We start from the raw sequence: 21,314 nt of genomic DNA, 5'->3' as shown, positions 1-21,314 counted from the left end.
TGCAGCGTGGCAGCAACACTGCTGAGGCCAGTGGAGCGGCGGTATGTTGGCCTGGGCTGCCGACGCCGCGTTGTGGCCTCCTGTCGCCTTGGTCTGGAGGGAGGTGGAGCTGCCTGTCTTCGGGGGCGATCCGAATGGCTGCTCTGCTGCGATCTGCGGCTTGGGGCGAGTTGTCGCCCGACGGCCCCCTTTGGGGTGCGGTGTAGCATGGTGTGGTGCTGCCTATTGCACACTTGACAAAGCGTAACCGACGTACACTCAGACGTCGTATGAACCGTAGCCAAACAGTTGAGGCAGTGCCAGTGCGCTTGGGCAACCTGCTGACGTTGAAGGGGCTGCATGCTTCGAAAAATGCTGCAGTGTTGCAGCCGGTGTGTGCGTCGACACAGTGGGCTTCAGCTGCGTTGAGGTACCATTGCCGGTGCTGATGAAGGTGGTAGTGGTCGCGGGCCATTACGGGGAGCGGTTACAGGAACGATTGCCGCTGCGGTTCGTGGTGTTGGAGTTGCCCCAGGGCGCGGCACATTGATGGCGGACCTCACAGCTGCCGTTGGTGTTGCTGCCATATCTACTTCTATATTTATCTGTATGAAGAAGTTGGAATGATTTTACATTTGTGGCATGTAAATTTATGGCGAATGTGCCACGGTATGTGGCAGGAATGGATCGTCAATTTGATCGATCATTGCGGTTAGAATGGTTGGTTTATAACGGCTTTGTCATTTGCGGGTTTATTGGTTAGTTATACGACTAATTCATTTGCGTCGCGGTAATATCGGCTAATTGTTTGTTATTTGCGGTTTTGTCATTAGATGCAGTTGGCAGAAAACATAATTTCACGAGCGGTCTTGTCAGCGTTCCGCTTTGAGTACGGAGATCAACTACTCGTATATGACCGTCGGAACCGTAATATAGTTTTTCTATGCGGCCAAGCCGCCATTCTGTGGGGGGTAGACAATTATCGTGTACGATGACACAGTCTCCAAGCTTTGGTGCCTTTTTTGGAGTTTTCCATCGGTACCTTTTATGAAGGTCCTTGATGTACTCTTCCTTCCATCGGCGGCTGAAATCATGATGGAGAATTTTGATTCTTTCCCATCGATTTAATAGGGATAGCGACCCCACGCCTGGCTCAGGTATGGCCAGAATGGGTGCTCCTTTGAGAAAATGCCCTGGAGTTAGGGCTGTGAAGTCGGAGGGATCTTGCGAGAGTGTTGGGAATTGAGAACGGCTTCAATTCGGATTAATAAGGTAGTGAATTCTTCATAATTGAATTTATAATTTCCAGCTACTTTTTTGAAGTGAGATTTGAAGCTTTTTACAGTTGATTCCCATAAACCACCCATATGAGAAGCGCTTGGGGGGATAAACTACTAATTAATGTCTTGGGGAGTATACTTCTGAACAATTTCAGGTGATACTTGTTTAATAAAATCCACAAACTGTTTTTCAGTGGCTCTTTGGGCTCCAATGAAGGCTTTGCCGTTATCGCTCATTAGTTTTGAGGGGAAGCCGACGAAGCGAGTAAATGCCGTAAGAAAAGCCTCCTTAGTCAGATTTGTACATAGCTTTTGTCGTAAAACAGACAAAGACAGCCACATAGCCTTTCATTGTGGTGGGCGACCTTAGCATGGACGCCTTTATTTGAAAAGGCCCAGCAAAATCGACACTTGTGACTGTGAAAGGCAGAGCGAAGTTACAGCGTTCCGGTGGAAGTGCTGCCATAATCTGCGTTCGGAACTTCTGCTTATGCAGAGTGCAGATCTTGCACATGAAAATGCATTTTTTGATTGGGCTTCAGTCGGGGAATATAGAACTCTTGGCGGACTATATGTTGCATTAGGCGATGTTCTGCGTGGAGCATAAGTAAGTGGATATAATTGAGGAGTAAAGTTCCAAGTCGAGATTTCTCTGGTATGATTAGAGGATTGCGTTCATTATACGTGAGGCTTGAATTGGCAAGCCGACCATTCGCACGAAGTAGACCTTTCGTGTCGAGGAATGGGTTAAGAACTAAGAGTGAGCTCCTTTTGTCAATGGGTTTTGATTCTCTTAATAGTGTTATATCGCGGTTGAAGTAGCGCGTTTGAGTTGATGCGTTTGCACCCTCTTGTACCTAGATCAGCAGGATTGTCAGCACTGGCTACATGTCGCCAAGTGGCTGATCCCACTATAGGCTAGAACAATTTCAGAATCGGACCAGAGATACAATCTATGTTTCTTCATGTTTAAATGGGTCTGCACCATGGATGCTAATTTTGCGAGTAGTAGCGCGCCACAGAGCTCAAATCGAGGTAGACTTAGCGTTTTTTAAGGAGCCACCTTTGCTTTTGCTACTAATAAGTGGCTTGTGGTCGCAGTATCGCTTTGTGTGCACACATAGATAGTGGCACAGTATGCCTTCTCCGAGGCATCACAGAAGCCGTGTATTTCGGATTTGTGTTCGGGGAAATAGTTTACCCAACGAACTGGGACCATTTTCCTAAGCGAAGAGGTTTCACTTGTTCGTCCCAGTCGGTTCCGTCTAGCCATAATTCATGTATCAAGATTTTCGCTTGTATCATAATTGGCGAAAGCCATCCTGCGGGGTCGAAAAGTTTTGCCACAGAGGATAAAATTTGGTGTTTTGTTATGGCGGATAATGCTGATATTGACTCTGTAGTGTATGAAAACTGGTCAGATATCGCGTTCCATTGGATAACCAGAGCTTTTGTTGTACTTTCCTTTTCGAATTTAAGGAAATTAGTATCTAACAAATTTTCATGTGGTATATTTTTTAAAATATTAGGGTGGTTCGCCGTTATCTTTTTTAACGGAAACCCTGCGGTTTTGAGGGCTTGTGTCACTTGCGCTAGTGACTCGTATGCTTGTGGAAGACTGTGACTTCCAGACAGGATATCGTCTACATACGTTTGTGTTTTTAACACCTGGGTTGCCAGAGGAAATTCTGACTTGGTATTTTCTACCAATTCGTGCAGTGTTCGAAAGGCAATATATGGAGCACAGTTGACGCCAAAGGTAACTGATTTCAGTTTATAGTCGCGGAGTGGACTATTGGGAGATTTTCGGAAAATAATTCGCAGAAAATCTTGATCGGCTTTATGTACGACTATTTGTCTATACATTTTTTCGACGTCTCCGTTAAATACGTATTTGAATATACGCCAAATTAAAATTAGTAGCATTAAATCTGGTTGAAGCGTGGGACCCCTAAATAGGATATCAGTTAGGGAGTTCCCCGAGCTAGTGGATCTTGAGGCATTGAAGACAACTCTTACTTAAGTTGTTTTTTTGTCTGGCTTTACTACTGCGTGATGAGGCAAGTAAAATGAGTAATATTTGCCATTTATGACTTTTTCGCATCGGCTTACTTCCTCCATGTGGTCTAAATGGAGGTATTCTTCTAACACGCCATCGTATTCTGGCTTAAGCTCACCTTTTTTAAGTAAGTTTTTTTCCATACTTAAAAACTGCTGTATTGCAGAGGTGCCAGAGTGACCTAAGGCGAGTGTGCTAGGAAATTGTTGTTTTAGTGGTAGTCGTACCACGTACCGACCATTATCTAATCTAGTAGTTGTGGCTTTGTAAAAGTCTTCACCATACTGATCTTCAGGGGTTGTGATTGATATGGAGCTCTTCTAACTACCAAAATTTCTTTAATTGTGAATTGAGGTATTCGTTTGAGATTTCCTCAATCTGAGTGGTCATGGTGGTAACTGGTTCCGAAACTAGTCCACTTAGGATCCACCCAAAAATAGTATTTTGTGCCAGAAGTGTATTTGAAATTTTCTCAATACCTTCGAGTATTATCTGTGGTATGAGATCGCTGCCTAATAGAAGGTCTATTTGGGCGGGAGTGTTGCAGTTGGGATCTGCTAGCTTTAGGTGTGAAACCTTTCCCAATGCTTGCTCTTTATGTGATAACTTGGAAGCATATTTGTAAGTTGCGGTAAGACTATAGCTTCTGCTTGTATGTGCTTATCCGCTTGGGGGGAAATTAAGGTATTGGGGCAGATTTTATTTGAGTTTTGGACTACTCTTCCGCCCATTCCTGGGATTTCAAAATTGGCTAGTTTTGTTGGCAGTTGTAGCCTATTTTGAGCCCTAGACGCTATGAAAGATCGTTGTGATCCTTGGTCTATTAAGGCCCAAAGTTTAAACAGTTCTCCTCGGTGTTCGATGGAGACGACTGCTGTGGGTAGTAGTACTATACTTTGATTTTCGCTGTGTAGCGTATGGGTTTTTAATGCCTTTCAGCAGCATGGTGAGCTGGAAAATGTGTTGTAATGCAGCATTGAATGATGTCGATTATGACAATAAACGCAATTAAATTTGCTTTTGAACATTTGATTTCTGAAGAAGCTTCTATTTAAATTGTACTGGCTTGAGGTTTGTGAAAGCTTCTTTTTAGGTCGTGTTGAACGGTTTTCGTTCTGACCATTTTTTTATCTACCCTTTCTGCGATTTCGTATTGGGTTATTAAAAAGTCTTTCATCTGTTGCTACGTTGGGCATTTTTTCTGAGATGAGAGCGATTGCTCCCACAAAAGTAACGATTTTTCTGGTAATGCCGCGGTGCATATATTTACCAGAATAGGGTCCCAGCTGTCTGTGAGAATATTTTGAGTCGATAAAACCGAAAAACAATTAGAAACAGTGGATTGTAGTCTAATAAATTCATCACTTGTTCCTTGCTTATCGACCAATATTCTTTCATTTTCGTATCTTGCTTTTAGAGCTTACCAAGCCAGATTGAAATTATCGTCATTTAGTGCGAACTGTTTGACTATAACGCCTGCTTGACCTTTTGTTTTGTATCGGAGGTGATACAATTTTTGCGCAGTTGTTAATTTTGGGTGGTTTATGTAAACGGTTGTAAACATGTTCCGGAAGGACGGCCATTGTTCATAACCATCATGAAATATTTCTGTATCACATGTGGGCACCTTGACATGGATGTCTGATCTTGCCTCATGACTTTGTACTTGTTGCAGCTCTACTCACTGATGTGGAGTAGGTGCAATTGCTTTTATTAGCTTAAGTTGATCGAAAATCATTGCTTTAGTTTCTTCGAATTGGTCTAAGCAGTTTTCGTATTTTGCGTAAGCCGAAGATTTGAAATTTTCTGGTAGATGTGAGTCGTCAGATTCTACAATTGCGTCATATGAAGCTTGGAGACGTGACCAAAAATTGTCAAGATTGTCTTTTTTGATTTCTAATACCGATTCAGAATTATCTTGAATCGGAGAAGAAGAAAATCGAGTGCAGTATCTTATTAAACTGTCACTCTCAGCAATGAATTTACTGTATGTAATGTCTTTCCCCCGTTTTTGCTTTGTAGCACCTTGCTTTCAGCGTGTAGCTTCTGCAGGTGTATATGGACTTCTTTCGTCAAAAATCATTTTTGGAACTTTTAGCAACTGAGTTGTTTTAAAATCTTTCGAGTCTGAGCTCATTTAAGAGATGTGCCGAAATAAAATAAAATATTTTCAATGTAAGAAATATATGTATATTTGAAACCTCTTTTAAGAAAATAAGGGTTTTTTTTTTTTTTAAATTAACAAATTAATAACGTTTTTAAACTCGTATGAGTACCTAACTCTTTTATGATAATAAGAGTTTTTATTTAATGAAATGAATATATTACGCGTATTTCGGGTTTTATCGCTTTTTTTTTCTTTAATATTATTTAATTGATTAATATTAAACGCAAATGTTTTTTATTTTTACTTTTGTTTGTATGTATTATGTGTCCGTAATTCCTATAGGGTATACCTATAAGCGGATCAGCTGATACATATGTATTTGACGTTATGCGCAATTGAGAGCTCGTCTTAGAGATCAATGCACTTTGTACATATGTATGTATGTAATATTATATATTAGGTTGATTAATATTAAACGCAAATGTTTTTTATTTTTACTTTTATTTGTATGTATTATGTGTCCGTAATTCCTATAGGGTATACCTATAAGCGGATCAGCTGATACATATGTATTTGACGTTATGCGCAATTGAGAGCTCGTCTTAGAGATCAATGCACTTTGTACATATGCATGTATGTAATATTATATATTAGGTTTTAATATGGTTTGCGCAATCCTGCTTGTTTTTGTTGGTCAAAGAACAAGGGGTATTGCGGAATATTTTCCAATGTGGACTTTGAAGCGAAGTACTTATGTATGTTTGTATACCTGAGCGTGTATATATGTACGCCGTGCGAAAAGACCGCGAAAAGGAAAGAATATACCGCAGGTATTCTTGTCAAAATTATGTATACACGTATGGATTTCACGTAATATATTTATAGTGATATATGTATATATAGCAATTATTAGCATTATATGTATGTTTGTATGTTTTCATACATATGTTAATGCTTTAACCGGAGGTTTTCTCCTAATATAGTATGTATGTATATATTTATATATGTTAAATATAATATGTATATGTATTTAAATTCCGCCAAGGGGTTTTGGGGACAATGTTCTATATGTGCCTGTGCGTGTGCCTTTCGTTCTGTTGCCCAGTCCTCTGCTGCTTAGCTGCGGTGTGTGACTTTGATGAGCTGGTGTGGTTGTTGTTGCTAGCTGGTATGGTTTTTTATTTATTTAATTCGCTCCCGTTCTGTCTTTTTATGTATGTATTTTTGTTGAAATTCGCGCCCGTACGTAATTTCTTATTATTTCGCGCACGTTTTTTTTGTTATGTATATATGTTTGTGTCACTTCACTTCCCGCACTTCTATCTTTTGTATATATATATATATATTTTTTTTTTGTTTTGTTACTCTTTTTTTGTATATGTATATATGTTTGTGCCACTGCACTGCACAGCACTATATGTGTTTGTTTCTTTTTTTTTATCGTGTGTATATAAACGTTTAGCCACTTTTTTTGTTTCTCACAGCACTTTTTTTTTTGTTTCTCACATAAGTCATCAAATATATAATAATTTATTTTTTTTTCGATTTTATAGTTTTTTTTTCGATTTTATAGTTTTTTTTTCGCTCCATTGTGCCGCTCACTATGGCTCGGAGGACCAATAAATAATTGCTTCGCTTGCGCACTCACCTTTTGCACTTATTTACACCAATTTAAACAAAAAATTAAAAACGGATACTGCTTATGAAAGGCTTGTTGAAAAAACGCGGGCGGAAACTTGCGTACGTCTTTTCGATTCGATTCGCTAATGAAAAAGAGGCCATCTGGTCTTCTGTTAGTCCCTTTTGAGTGTTGGGTTGTGGTTTTTTTTTTTTTTTTTTTTGTTATCGGAGGGGGAATCTTACCCCTTATCTGATATTTATTAGTATGCAGTATGCACGATTCGTATTGGCCGCTAAGGGGTACATCTCTTTCGGGACCACGCCTAGTCAGGAGTATCGTCCCAAGTTGAACTTGCGGCGCAGTACGCCTATGTACTAAACCCTGAACTCCGTCACCTGCAGCTTTGGTGAAAGACCCTGCGGTACCGCCGTTAGGCATTTCATCGCAGGGTCAGCTTAGCCTTTTGGCTCACGTCATTTGTTCGCTATTTGCGGCTCAAGCTTCACTGCTTCTCTGTCTTTCGGCTCTTCTCAGCTCTTGGATAATCAGAGCTGTCGTCTTTTCCATAATGCTCCATACATGTCTGGATTCCAACATATAAGGCACTATATCATCTGGAGTTATTTGGTCTGCCACTTCTTTTTCCAGATTCTGTCTTTCTTTTGAAAATTTTGGGCAGTGAAAAAAGATATGCATTGCAGTTTCGTTACTTATACCACAAAAGGAGCAAGCGACTCCATTGTCATGTCCGTACTTATGCAAGTACTCTCGGAAACACCCATGCCCTGTTAGGAACTGCGTCATATAGAAGTCAGTTTCTCCATGTTTTCTTTCCACCCATGCTTGTACATTACCAATTAATCGGTGCGTCCATCTCTCCTTGACTGATGCGTCCTAGCGATTCTGCCATTCTTGTGTGCTGGCTTGCCTTTCCTCTTTGCGTTCTGCCATTGTTAACTTCCTGCCGAAACTCTTACTTCTATCGTAAATTCGTTTGAGTTCACAAGTCATTATATCTGGTGGCATTATTCCTGATATAATGCTAACAGCTTCATGTGACACCGTACGAAATGCACTGACGGTTCTGATGGCACTCAACCGGCATACCGTTTCTGCCATTCTGGCGTATGTTTTTTGTATTAACGCTGGACCCCATACAGGTACGGCATACATTATGATTGACTGACTAACCTTAGCCAGGAGCGCTCTGCTGCTCTGTTTTGGTCCGCCAATGTTGGCCATTATTCTGTTTAGGGCCGCATTCACACGGACGGCTTTTTCGCAGACTTTCTTGATATGGACTTTATAACTTAGTAGTGCGTCTATCATTACCCCCAGATACTTCAAAGATGTGTGTGTCGAGATGTTATGCCTATCTATACTAAGAGAAATCGTCTCCAGTTTTTTCTGCTTGTAATAAGCACTGCCTCAGTTTTTTGTTCCGCAAGTTGAAGTTTTGCGCTTGCTAGCCACTGCTTTATCTGTTGTACTGTATCACTAAATATATTTTGGATTTAGTGTAGTTCTTTAGCTACTATTGTCACTGCAATGTCGTCGGCATATCCGATTATCTTCACTTCTTTAGGCAACGGGAGACGAAGTATACCATCATACAGTACGTTCCACAGGATCGGACCCAATACGGAGCTTTTGGTCCTTCTTCTGTTTCATAGAGCAGCAGCCTGTCAGATAAATAGCTCTTTATGATTTTCAGCAGATAAGATGGTGTTCTATTGTTTTCTAGTGCTTGCAGCATATGGGGCCAGCTGGCCGAATTAAACGCGTTTTTACATCGAAAGTAATGACAGCGCAGTATTGCTTTTTGCCGTACATCCACCTATCTCCTTCAATAGCTTTTTCTGCTATCTCTGTCAGCTTCTTGATTGCATCAACGGTTGAGCGTTTTCTGCGAAAACCATATTGGTTGTCGGATAGGCTGCAAGTTTCCTTTTCCAGGTGATCTTCTAAGCGGGCGCAGAGTAGTCGCTCCAGGATTTTTCCCATTGTATCGATCATGCAGAGTGGTCGATAAGAGCTCGGTTCCCCTGGCGGTTTTTTCGTCTTCTGCAGAAGTACGAGCCGTTGCATTTTCCATATCTTGGGAAGACACCTTCTCGCAAGCATCGTGTATATAATGCCGTGAATAGATTTGTGTTAAGTTTTACTGCGAGTTTCAGAGCCCTGTTCGGAATACCATCCAGTCCTGGCGCTTTAGAATTTCCGAACCGCTCCACCGCTTGTAGTACTTCCATATCATTGACCTCTGGCGCATCTGTGGCTTCTGGCTCTTCAAGGCTTAGAGCTCTACTTTCTGGGTTTTGTGTAGGAAACAGTGTTTCAACTACCTTTTGGAGTATTAAGGGACAGGTAGGTGATTGTCCTTTGCCCCCTTCAAACCTTGACTCTACTATTTTATACGCTTCTCTCCAGGGGTTCTCGTCTACTTTGTCACATAGAGCTTTGAAGCAGGCATTTTTGCTCTGTTTTATCGCCTTTTTGAGCTTGCTTCGTTTTTTCTTGAAAATGTCACGGAGTACCGTATATTCGCCTCTTCCTTGGTTCCGCTGACATAGGCGCCGTGCTTTGTGACAATCGCTTCTCAGTATTTCGATTTCACTGTTCTACCAATATGCCGGCTTTCTCCGAGCAATATGTTTCTTTTTGATCATGGCGGCATCGTAAGCTTTAGTAATATGATGAACCAGAAGTTTGGCCTGCTGGTCTACGTCATTAGTTTCATTGAGGTTTTCGTCAAGAATAAATTGGAAAACATCTTCGTCCAGTGTTTCGATCCTCCATGTCCTTGTTGATATTTATTATTATTGCCATTGTATTGATATTTATTATACCCATCACTCTGGGTATATGTGTCAGACACCCGCCAGTCTGTTGATCGCAATAACGATCTGCTGGCAAAAGATATATCAGAAATGGAGCCACGTCCATTCTTCTCAAAAGTGTTTTGTGTCCCTGTGTTCAACAGTACAACGTCTAGCAGACCGAAGGCTTTGAGCAATGTACTGCCTCTGCGGTTAGTGGCTCTGCTTCCCCATTCTAGAGCCCAGGCATTAAAGTCCCTTGCAATTATGTTAGGTGTGGTTGTCATTGCTTCTTTCACAACTTCGTCCAGTATTTTTTCGTAGTCAGTATGCGATATACTTGGCGGTATGTAGCAACTGTAAAAATAAATCCCACATATTTTACCTCGTGTCCCGCTTCTCCGCATTTAATGTAGCACTGACTCCTGTCTTCCGTATTGTTGCATGCTTTCGCCATGTGTCCATATTCCAAGCTCTAATCTAAAACATTTCCTCAGTTGTGGCTTTTCTCTTATTCTGCATACTGTCCAGCCGATCTTTATCTTTTGCGCCTGCAATAGATATTTTGCTTCTTGTACCGGAAGATTTATCACTGCTTTTTGGGTGCCTGCGTAGGCCGCTCTGTTGCTTTTTATTGAAGTGTCGTTGAAAATACTAAGCTCTTTAATTTGAAGACGGATCGCTTCTGCAATATCCTCTTTCGTAGTGATATCGTCCATGTCACTCACCTCCACTGTTGTCTCCTGTTGTAGTGTTCTAATTTGCGCCTGGTCGCCTAGTATTTTTCCTATGTCCTCCTTGTATCCTTCAGTGCTTCCTGTTTGTGTCTTCTTTAGTTCAATCAAAATCTCTCCTTTGGCTGTCTTCTTTACTCGGGCGACGTTTTTGCAATGCTCCGTTATATTTTACTGCTCGGAGTATGTCAGCGTACGTCATATCACCATTTTTTGCAATGACAATTGCATTTGGCCGTATGCGTGGTGCAGGGTTTGCATTCTTTTTATTTTTCTTCTTTTGCTCTTTCCGTTGGACCGTGGTCCAGTCCTCTTCTGTTGACGACTCCGTTCTTGAGTATATACTATTGCTCTTTTCTTCCTCGCAACTCTTTTTAACCACCGTTTTCCCCGTCCGCTCTTCGTGGAAGGTTTTGGTCCTTTTTGGTGGCGTCTTTCTGTTTATTTATCTTCAACAACCGTGTGCTGGCTTGCTACAATTCGATTAGATTCCCTTTGTCTTATGTGATCCTTTTGCGCACATGCTTGGAGCTTTGAGATTGTGCTCAGCAATTCTCTCATGGCATTGTTGATGGAACGCTTTGGCGGCCGCATCATATCTGCTAATTTTTGGATCATTTCTCCCAATTCGTGTATATGTTCCCGTTTGGTTTGCCCCTTCTTTACCGCGATCGTGGATCCCTCCTGTAGCGTCGGTGGTGACGATTTTGCGCGCGTGGGTCTATCCGTAGAAAGCACCTTTACGGGAGACCTGGCCAGATGCGAGCAGTTCTATCTGCGCCATTTACCAGCTGCTCCACATGGGGATCATTCGGTATCGACGTCTTCCAAAGAGAGCTGCCAAGGGTACCGCTATTTTTGTTGCTGCTATTGTTGTTTGTTTTTCCATTTATTGTCTCCATTAATCAGTTTTACCAGCGCATCGTGTGCAGGGGGGCGAGCCGAAATAGACAGGAACTGGTATACCCTCGGAGACGATGCCCCTACCCCAGTTCCCTGAGGTCTGTCCTTCGCCTTAGCAGTTCCGGAATACACGGACGAACCAGCGCTCGCCCGGAGCAACGCAGTCTACTAGTTCTACGCCCAATGGACACTTCCTGACCAAGGCCCGAAGGGGCTGGTTACTGATTCACATCGTGGCTAACACTTCGGCAGAGCAAGATCACATCACCCTCTCCACAACACCAGCGGTATACAGCTGATGATATTTCGTGGGACTCCCCGTGCGCCCCGGTATGGACCGGTCGTAGTTACAGCCGCACCTAACATGGTGAACAGACGCTGATCAGGAAGCCGCTCATTGTGAGTCCGTCGCGCCTGGATTTTTGTATTACTCACCACGCCCATGCATGGTGAGGAGGAAACCTATTTTAGAGATGCGGTATCGACTCCCCTCTGTCGCAGGAGTTTCATCGGCATAGCTGGCTTTTATACCGCATCCTCCACTCCTGCCGCTCTTCGTCGGGAATTGCTTATTCGTTGTTACTTATTTCGCAATTAACCTGCTACTACAGGCCGTCCGGCTATCCGCGACCTGCCGAACCCCCGGTAGCTTAGAGCTCAGCTGGAAAAGCCTGATCCCTCATAGAATCAAAACCAACGGGAGTTGGTAGTAGAGTTGTGGTGTGATGTGATGTGTATGAGTGGGTGGTCTGAGTAGTGTGATGTCTGCGTGGTGTGATGTCTTGTTGTGGACCGTGTTGATATGGTGTGTTGGCGTGCAGTGGCGTGTGTGTAAGGGGGGTGCGTAACTCATCTAGCCACGTACAAAACTTCGTTAAATGATTTCTTGTAAAAGGAGTGATTGTTGTATTTATTATATTATTATATATATTTAGTAACGCTTTGCGTCCTTTTTAAAATTATATTATTTGTAATTTTAGATGCTCTTTAATTTTCATAAATTTAATTCAATTATTCTCACTTTCACTTAGGCTTAATATTTTTATGAAGGACTTTGTATAAAGTATAACTTTTACTTACTTACTATTTAGACCTTCTTTTATTCACTTCTCAATTGTGACTAACAATCTTAAAAATATTCTAAGCTAGCTGTGGGTCAACGGCAGCGGCTTCAGAATTATTGGCGGCAGAGTTTAGCGCATGTTAACGGTCAGCAGAACTTGCAGTTTATGTGTTGTTAATAGCGATCGATTACGAGAGTTGGAGCGGATACTTCTTTTAACAAATTTCATTATGTTGTTGAACTATAATAATGGTAATAAATAATAAAATGTAAATAAATTATAATATTATAATAATAATTATATTAAGTTCACTCGGGTATGGCTAATTAATAAATATTATAAATTGCTTTTATGTTAGGAATTTTATTCATTCATACTGTAAATGAGACCTGCCAATTTTCGACCGACGGCTTTATCGATGGCACTTTGTAAACGTATAATAAAACCTAACATCAAGCACTACCCCCCACAACTAAAAAAACATTAAAATAAACAAATTAAGACATGCATAAAATAAAACATTAATTTATACACATATACCAGCTCTCCTTAGCGAATTGTGGATCCAAGACTGTTCCACAGCATTTTTATTGCAGTGCAATGGATTTGGTCTACCCCAGATTCAGGGCCACTCTTATTTGTCGTTTTAATGTGGGGCTATATATTCCATTTCTGAAATATTTTAATTTAATAAAATGTAAAATGCAAATAAAATTACAAACTTCTTGTTTCTACTTAACTTTCTTCAGAAATATAAACCCAAATGTTGATACGCAAAGCCTGTTATGTCATATTCACTATTTATAAATTAAATTAGTAAATAAACTTACTGAATTTTTCGAGAGCTGAATATGGAAGTTTAACACTAGAAAACTTCTTGAGATTTTCTTCAGAGCTGGAAACTAAGGTCTAACTTCTATTGGCCACCGTGTGATGCGAAAGCGACTGGTTGTTTTCAGCGGTTTGTAAATGAGTTCATAATTATATTCTTCTATCTTTTGAGCTTGGCAGAGTCTTTACTGTTGCATAGAACAAACCTCTGTGGCTGATGGTATCTAAGGAATTTATATCTTTAGCTCCATACAATTATATTATTCTGAAACAAAACCTTTTAATTCCTTAAGGTTAGAAGATGCAGGGATTTCTTTGATAGCGGATATATTTTCAGGATCTGGCAAAATACCTTCTACTGAACACGGGCCAAAAAAATTCACATTCGTTCAGAAAAATTTAGATTTTCCAAATTGACTTTAAAATTTGCTTTGTACAAGACCGCGAACACATTTTCAATATATTTTATATATTCTTTAATTTGGAGCAGGACTTTGCTATAAGGATTTTGAGAATGGCATTGATCAGTCTGCGAAAAATGAAAGAGCCATATTTAAGACAGAACAGCAACCTAGTAAAGTTGGTCTTTCCTATGACCCTTTCCTTCTTCCTGATTTAGTGGAGTCCGGAAGAAGTTATTAGACCATTATTTAGGAGTTCTGTTATTCCACTGTTGAAGACTGGTCCAAAGTGTTCCGAATATTGAATTAATAAAAATTACAAAATTAATTAAACGACACTTTCAGAGCTGAAGCTTAAACGAAACCTCAGATCGGCAGCGCAGTAATGTGATCGTCAACGTAAAGGTAAGCGAGCCTGAGCCTTGCTTTCCTAAAAATTTCTATTCAGCGACGGAAATATGGCAGACGCAAGGTCATCAATTTTGGCAAAGTGCAAATTAATAAACGCGTAGTTACCTCCCATCATGTCATGACCTTCAGAGTATGGGCGTTTAAGTCAGCTGGTGTTGCGAGTGATGACGTTTGTATGACAATCTTCTGCTTGTGATGCGTGTAGTTCTAGGCAAATTAATAGGAAGAATAAGAAAACCAATTTATTCTATTTATCTCAGATCTCGTCCTCAGATGGTTAAGCTGTGGATGTTGTGGATGTCCCAGTTACTTCCAAAACAAGATTCTTTCGCTATTTGTTTCAAATTTACTTTTACAAGTAAGATATTAAAGTATGCATATCTGACCATGATGGGCTCTGTAACTTCCATTCGGCCCACACCATTACTAGCTATGAATCCCTATATCATTACTTCTTCGCCACTGTGCTTAACATTATGCATCAAGATTTCCTTATCGCGTGCCTTGTTCGTTTTTCACCGTAAAATCATTCGGCCTTAGATTCAAAAGACCCAAAACTTGTTTTCATCAGACAAAATAACCTTTTGCCGAAACTTCCGGGGCTTGTTTAAGGGCTCTTTGGCGAAAACATTATGCACTTGTTGACTGACGATATGAATGACTTCCTGTGTGCGACTTGACCATTAAACCCTATTTTTTTTTAATTTAGCGTTTTGCTTCATATTTTCTGTCACATGGTTACGGGTTTCAAGCGATGCTAGTATTTTTGGCCGCCCCAGACAGGCCGATATATAAAAAAGCTTGTATGTTTGTAATTTTTTATTATTCTTATAATGCAGGACTGTGTTCTTCCAACAATTCGACCTACTTAAACGTATGTTTTTCTTTCTGCCAAAAATTTATTCAATATTGCCTTAAGTATATAAGAGATATTTTTTAACAAAGGCAAATAAGACATAAGAGTGTGCGCAGACTTTTTTTGCCGAGTATACATCCCGAGTGCAAACAACAAGGCAAGAACTTTTATACTGGTAAGGAAAACTATACATTGACCTAATTATACCTAATATTAAATTTTATATAATAGAGCAATCTAGCTATATTTAACTTGGGGGAGGAGCTAACATATAATATATTAGTCCTACTTCGAAGACAGTTCTAGACGTAGCATTTCACACTAACACAATAATCAAGGTTGAAAATTGGGGGCTTTGGATACTCTGGTTTACTGACGATGATCCTAAGGACACTAACTGGGGTTTATACAGAAAGATAGTAATTGGGAATTTAGCTAGACACAAGGTAGGTAACTCAACCTCTGGACTGGAGGAAGAGACCATCACACTTACGGATATTCTCTATAAAGGGTATCACATCGTATGAACTCCATCACATGCAAAGCGTGCTTCGGAGCCGCCTTTGTGGAACAGGGAGCTCGGATCACGTAGACGCAATGTTCAGGAATTCTTTAAACTGGCCAAGATAGCCGATGAGGAGTTTTTCTGGGTGGAATATAAGGATATACTTTAGGAACGTACGAATGAAATTCACAAAGCTAAAAGGAAGTCGTGAAAAAGCTTCTGCGGCAAATTAGAAAAGACTACCGAGGCTATGTTTAGAAAACCACTATTCAAGCACTCGACTACTCCTAGGCTTATACGCAAAAAATGTGGAGAGTGGAATGGGTGCAATAAGGAATCATTGGAAGACCTGGTGAACATGCATTCTCTAGGGTGTACGGACGCTACTAACTTCAGACGTCAATAGTGTAGAGTACGTCCTATAACATGGATAAAAGCTCTACTAAGCTGCAGGAAGATTAACGCGGAATGGAACGAACCCAGATTGCTCAGACTGACTTCTGAGCTCCTGGGAAATTTTTAAGAAAGAGAACCCAAATTGATAGTCAATGCAGACGACATAGCTATACTAGTGATGGGCAAGTTCCTAGACACAATTTGTGGAGTGATGAATAGCGCTTTAAAATTCATATATCAATGGCCATTATCGGCTAACCTAGAGGTAAAGGCCGGTCAGAGGAATATGGTACTCTTTAAAAGGAGGTTAAAGATCCCGTCAGGCTCCCCCCTAGGCTCAACGGGGTAGAGTTAACTACTAAGGATCGTACCAAGTACCTAGGGGTTATTTTGGGAAGCGAACTGACGTGGAAACTTAATATTAATGAGAGGGTGAAAGAGGCCATGTAAGAAGATGAGGGGGTCAACATGAGGACATATAAGATCTGTCCTTATGCATTAGTGTTGCACAAGTAGTCAAGCTAATCTTGCTTTACGGGGCTTTTGTATGCTGGACTGCTGCCAGTAAAATATCGTACAGGAAACCGTTGGAGCGAATACAACGGCTCGCTGATCTCTGCATAACGGGAGCACTAAAAACCACTCTATCGGCTGCACTTGAAAGGCTACACAACCTGCCACCAATTCACAGTGCAGAAGAAAGCTCGGCAGCGAAATCAGATGCAAGATTGGCATAGCTCGATAGGCAGGAGGTCGGTGGAAAAACTAGACCACATACCCACATGCTTTATCATGTCACGCTAAAAGGGGGTGGATGGCGCAGAGGCACGCGACTCACCAGCCGAATTTTCAACAGCTACTTGAATGATCAAGATCTCAGGAGACCCTTCAAGCTAGTGGAATACTACATTATCTTTGAGGCTGAAGCCTTTGCGGTAAAGAAAGCTGCTGAGATAGCAAACAACGCAAGAAAAGAGGTAAATAATATCAATACATACGTATGTATCAAAATTAGATATCAAGTCTCTATTAAACTTCGCAAACAGCGTTGACGTCCTCCATCTGGCGTTACATAGGACCTGTAGGTCTATGTATGGCGTAAAAGCCAGCCAGTGGAACCTAACCTAAGAAGTGAATTTAATATTTGTTAAGCTTCACTTGATTTTGGAAATTAACAGCTATTTCATTACTATGAGAGCGGCTGTTTCGAACTGAAATCCGCAAATCGTTGAATATTTTAGTAAGCTTATTGAATATATCCTCGAGTTGTTTGTTCATTATTACTTGCTTGTTATTATTTGTGATAAGTTTGTCAAAGTTGTTTTTCACCATGAGCAGATCACATTTCCATACCGATCCTAACAATTGAGAGATCTAGGTTTTTGTAGGTCGAATGATGATATGATTGCATGTAACTTGATGAAAATTTCTGTGACCTCGTGGTGAAGCGTGTGATAAAGACTATTGTCGTGCAAGTCGTTCTCTATATGAAGAATACTAAGTATATCGAATGTGCTTCCGATATGTTCCAAAGTAATTAGATGAATAATTTTGGTCGTGGATGTTGGTATTTTTCCGATTCCCTTATAAACTGATATTGTTTGTGCGTGTGTATAATTGGTGATATTTACGATATAGATAAAATGATCCGAAACTCCTCTCTTTGCCTTCTGAGAGAGCTCATGAACTCTCAGTGCTGCCAAAAAAATTCACGAGGTCATGAGCTACTGAACAGATGACAAGCAAAACAATGAACTACCACTAAGAATCCCGCAGAAATAAATTGCGAAATCAGTGGATTATTTAGGAGATCAGATGACTTTTACGTATATTTATAATCTTTATTTAAAGGGATTTAACATAGTTTTGCTTTTAAGAAAGAGCGGGTATTTTGTCGCGGAGTATTGTTTTGCTCAGCAGTACTAATTGTCAACGTATATACATATTTTGGTTAGAATTTCCAGTAAATGTTATGTAAACTTTGACTTCCGAATAAATTATCAAAATATAATATATTTATTTATAGAGTGTATAATAAAAAGGTTCATGTTTAGGTTATTTAAAACTTGTAGGTGTTTTGAAATATTAAAATATTTTGTTAAATTTAATTTTAAACGTTAATTTTGAAAATCTTTTGTGATTAAAATATACATGTACATATAATTAGACGTCATATAGGATATCTAGCTTGTTAAACTAATTTTAATTATGTATATTTTTCTGTAAAATAGAAACCGAAAAATACCCAAGAAATACATTAAAAAATCTCAAAATTTATTTCTTTCCTTAGTGGAACCACTGTCAAATGTTATAAAAAATGTTGACTCTTTTGAAAGTTTTGGATCATTTTATCCATGATCGAAGGTAAATTTAAAAAGTTCTTACTAACCGAGTTGAATGTTAATGATGAAAAATTTACTGCCAAATTTAAACTCAACCATTTAAATAATGAATAATCGCAAAAATTTAATAAATTGCTGGGGAAACACAAAACTTTATTTTACAAAAAAGGTGAGAAACTTACTTTCACTCACAAAATTAAACACAAAATTAAAACTATTCATGAAGATCCAATATATGTTAAATCTTAAAGATACCCAGAAGTACATAAAATGAAAGTAAATAAACAGATAAAAGATATGCTAGAACAAAAATAATTTTCCACAGTACTTCTCCTTATTCTGCACCGATTTGGGTGGTGCCTAAAACGCTAGATGATTCAGGTAAAGAAAAATGGAGAATCGTTGTAGATTACCGAAAGTTAAATAATATCACTGTGTATGACAAGTACCCCATTCCAAATATGGACGAGATACTTGACAAGTTAGGTAAATGTCTATACTTCACGACAATTGATTTGGCGCAAGGATTCCACCAAATTGAAATGGATCTATAGATAGACAAAAAACCGCTTTTTCTACTCAAAATGGCCACTTCGAATTTTTGAGAATGCCATTCGGTTTAAAAAATGCACCAGCCACTTTCCAAAGGCTGATGAATACAGTTTTGGAAGGTCTAATTGGGAAAGATTGCATTACATCTCTGCAAGAGCACATCGAATACCTCGATAAAATGTTTCAAAGATTAGCTGAAGCGAATCTAAAAGTACAGCCGGACAAAAGCGAATTTTTAAACAAGAAACCGAGCTTCTTGGCCATGTTATTACCCCTACTGGCATAAAACCAAATCCAAATAAAGTCGTGGCAATTTTATATTATCCAATTCCCAAAACGGAAAAGGAAATAAAACAATTTTTGAGTTTAGCGGGATTTTACCGTAAATTTATTCAAAATTTTTCAAAAATAACAAAACCTTTAACGAATTGCCCAAAGAAAGGCAATGTGGTGAATAGTTTAGATAAAAAAAAAATTCTCCATTCCGCTGACAAAGACTCCGGCGAGTTTATAAGAATTTCCGAAAGGTCATTGAACGTATTCCAAAACCCAAATTAAGCTAATAATCTAAGCAAAACTGTACTAACACATTCAAAATATTTTCTAACAATCTTACTACTATATATTATACGGAACTAACAACTGAATATATAATGAACTCTATTAAAACTCATTTGTTAAACAAAAATACAACAATACTTATGACCGATGACGACGGCTTTGTACAATTTCAAAAAATTTATAAAACTCTGATTACTTCAAACAGATTTAAAATTTACCGAACCATGAGGGAATTAGAAATTATTGGAGATTATTCTGCCTTCAAATCAAAAATATTAGAAACTCACCTCGAAGGACTGCATCAAGGAATCGAAAAAGTAGCAAACTGTTTCAAGAAAAAATACTATTACCCTAATTACCTTAAAGAGATAAATAAAATAATTAATGAATGCGAGTTATGCAACCATTGCAAAAACGACCACATCTCCAACAAATTACCATTTAAAGTTACGCCTCCTGTGTATAAGACTCGAGAAAAGTTTGAATTGGACTTGGGATGATGAAAATTATGTATTGATTTGTTTTCCAAATTTGCGACAGCTGAAAAAGTATCAGCTTTAAATTGGTTAGAAACTAAGAAAGCCCTCCTAAAGATTTTTAATTTTATGAGACCTCCGAAGACATTAAAAATAGACCAGGACCAAGGTATCAATAATGTTAGCATAAAGCAGTGGTGTCAACAATTGAATATAGCAGTCGAAATCACAGCTGGGAAAACTGGTATTGGTGACATTGAGCGGTTTCATAAAACAATGAATGAAAAATTGCTAATTATTTGTAGTTCTGGGGATAAAGAGTTGAAATACTCTCAAATTGAACAAGCATTATTTACCTACAACCATATTATTACTCATTCCCACTACAGGTGAAAGTCCGTATAATATATTTTTTAATAAAAAACATCCAAAAACCAATCCCCAATTAATTAAAAGAAGAAGGATAAATAGCAAAAATCAAAACCGACAAGGAAAAGTAATATATACGAATTTTGTTAGCGCCGAAACCTCTAGGAAAAGATTGGATAAGATTAGTAACCCTTATAAAAAAAGTACGGCTTGTTCAAACCGAATCTGATGGGGAACATCATGTAGTAACGTTTAAAAACAGGAAAGTAAGAAAATACAAAAGCCAATTTAAAAGTAAGAAAAAATATGTATAACTGATTTATGTTTATAATTAATAGTTTTAAGTATTTTGCAAAAAAAATAAAAAAACCAAATGGGTTAAAGCATTTAGTAATATTATTAAGAATTATATGAATTTGTTAATTTTTTTAATTCTACACATTTTTTAAAAAATAAAAACAAAAAACTGCAATGAGGACATTGTACAATATTTTTAGATGGGAGGAGTGACATTGCTATACTCACTCAAAGAAGAAATATCTCTAATACGCTCTTATACGTGTTATGAGTAAAAACAATCAAGGTAACCTTCAGTAGAAGTTTTTATCGAGAGTTTAGTTTAGTTCTTAAGCAAACATTGAAATGATATAATGCAAATTAAGTATTAAATTGTTAATAAATATAAATAAAATTAAATCGTATAGCTTGAAAATATAACTTACATATATATATACAAATACTAGTAGATCCGGCCAAGCGTTGCTGTGGCTATTATTACTATTCTAATAAACTATTCAAATATTATTTACGAATAAAGGCGAAAATGTTATTGCAGATATAAAAATCGAAGGGATTTAAATTTTTATTTATTTATGAATTGATTTGACTTTTAACATAATTGGTATATATAAGCTATCCAATCTTTTAAGTTTGATCAAACTGGACAGTGTGCTAAATTTTTATAAAATGGTTAAATAGTTTAAGAGTTCACCCCAGGGAAAAATCGTCACGTAAATTTTATATATTATATCATTATCATTCATACTAA

This window comes from Bactrocera oleae, chromosome 3, assembly GCF_042242935.1.
Source record: "Bactrocera oleae isolate idBacOlea1 chromosome 3, idBacOlea1, whole genome shotgun sequence".
NCBI classification, from domain to species: Eukaryota; Metazoa; Arthropoda; class Insecta; order Diptera; family Tephritidae; genus Bactrocera; species Bactrocera oleae.
Note: the sequence above shows the minus strand (reverse complement) of the source record.